The following is a 2,514-nucleotide window of genomic DNA, read 5'->3' as shown; positions in this document are numbered from 1 at the left end:
TCTTTCAGTAAAAACTATAAAATATAGTTTTTCTTGACAAATTATTATCTGATTTTTACAAAAATTATAAAATAAATTATGATCAATTGTTTATTTAATCGTTACATACAAAAATATTATTTAAAATATTTTACGGTTTTTATCTGTATAAAACTTCCATAATTTAGATTTTTATTTAGAACCATCAATCACTTTTGGACAAGGAAAGTGTTTTGTGCAAATTTTACAGTAACGCGAGCAGATTTCATGCAATAAATAAAATATAGGTTATTTTGTACATTTTTACTAAAAATAATAAGGTTATATAATTTACTCAAGAAAAAATTGTAACATCCGGTGTAATAAAAAATAGTATCTTGTTATAAATAAATAAAAAAGAAAAAAGTACGGTTATAAATATGGTCAAATAAATAATACTCCATCCTTCCCAAATCAAATTGCTCATTTGATTTGGGATACTGTATTTAAGGTAAATGAGTTAATAATATTGAATTATGATATTATTTTATTATATTTTATATGAGTAATATTATTAGTAATTTGAATATATATGATTAAAATAAATTTAGAATGTGTTTGAATATTTTAAATATTATATCTCAATAAAATATATGTAATATGGATGTTATTTTATAGAGAATAAAATTATATATTTATTTATAATTAAGTAAAAACTAATTTTATAAAAAGAAAATAGAAGTTTTAAATGTACATGAAACTATTTGTTTATTGGGGAGAGAGATAGAAATAAAAAGGGGGTATGGATCCGGTGCTGATGAGTGCACCATAGCACCATGCTGATAAAATATGAGCCACACATCATAATAGAAGCAGGGACTGGATGGTAATTTCAAAGTAAGGGTATAAGGGTTTAGGCATTCTTCTATTCATACATTCCTTCATAGCGATTCAAACCAATTTCTCTCTCGCATTCTTCTTCGGTTCGCATTCTTCATCAAACTCGTTCTCTCGATCCTAGATTGTTATCAATTTGTTTGTAACTTCAATTTTTCGTCTTCAACTTCTTCAACCCGTTGCCTCATTTCTAATTGACGACACAGACGCGCTTGGGGTTCTTGATTTCATCATCGCCGGTTGCTCCCAAGATTCGGTAAGTATTGAATATTTAATCGTTCGTTAAATGTTTCTCTCATTCCATGTTACCCAAGTGAAATCGTTGTTCTTGTTGTTGTAGTTTTGGAAAAGCCTTAGTTTGAGTTCGCGAAGCCCTAGTCCGATTAATTGCAACTCTTCGAAAACATTCATCAATGTCGAAGGACCCAATCATTCAACTGCCTTGTGTTCCTAGGAAGGTCGCCCACATCAACGAATCTTTGCAGAAACCTTCTTGGGATTCGATTCGGAGGTATATTCAATTTAGCCCTTTCAAAGGATTGTTCCATGTGAAGCCAATGGCTTTTTCCGTGGCTCCTATCATGATATTATTGAGTTATTGGGACCCTGATAGCGAGTGCTTTCATCTATCTAACGGGAATAAGTGGTATATTACTGATCGGGATGTTGGTGTTCTATGGGTTGCCATATGGCAAAAATAAAGAACCTATTTCATTGTACGAGTCTGATTCTTTTTACAATTTTGCTGATATATTTAGTTTAGATATGAAACTCATAGGAACGGATAAAAAACATATAGTTGAGTCTTCGTTAACAGCTAGATAGTATACTAAGGAATGATGTTAATTTTTGGAGAATATATGTAATGTATTGCATGTGTGTCTTGCTTATGCCCATATCAAATGCGAAGAGTAATATCGCATATTGTAGTTCCTTGAGTACAAGGAGTTGGAAAATGAGTTTAATTAGGCTGGTCTTGTTCGGGATAAGATTGTGGAGGGTTTGGATACTATGTCCAAAAAATTCAACAAAAAAGCTTTGGGTAGTGGAAGGCCATCCGGGGGCATGCATTGCTTAATGGTAAATTAAAATATCGTGATCACTTTGTTTACTTTTATGTTTTATTATTCTCATTGTGTAATGTGCTATTTTTTTTTTATTTTCAGTATATGGATTTTTGATAAGTTCCACAGCAAGAAATGCGGTGTGCACTTTTTTTCATGTCATCTCAAGCGAAAAACAATATTGGAAGATGTTGTCAAGCTCTTCAGCCCTCAAAACGTTCGATCAGCAAATGTTAGATTTTGTCATCCAATTTGAAATATGTACTTTGAATACGCCGAGTTCATGGTTTATTTGGCCTGATGATTGTTCCACTGTGATATGTAAAGCAATACTTGTTGATATGATGGGTTAATATCCTTGAAATGTTGGATTTGATGTATTAGCTGATACAGAGGAGGATGGTATACATGTTTGTTTTTTCATCCTGATTGTTCCAGTCTATTATGCTAAGCAATACTTGTTGTTAGGTTGGGTTAGTATTTCTGAAATGCTGGATTTGATGCATTAACTGGTACAGGGGAGGATGGTATACATATTGTTTGTTTTTTTCTTGCTGGTTGCTCCACTGTGGTATAAGCAATACTCATTGATATG

The sequence above is a fragment of the Andrographis paniculata genome, unplaced genomic scaffold (genome assembly GCF_009805555.1).
Source record: "Andrographis paniculata isolate CXL003 unplaced genomic scaffold, ASM980555v1 Contig66END, whole genome shotgun sequence".
Classification (NCBI taxonomy): domain Eukaryota; kingdom Viridiplantae; phylum Streptophyta; class Magnoliopsida; order Lamiales; family Acanthaceae; genus Andrographis; species Andrographis paniculata.
The sequence above is the reverse complement of the archived record's forward strand: the minus strand, read 5'-3'. Positions refer to the sequence as shown.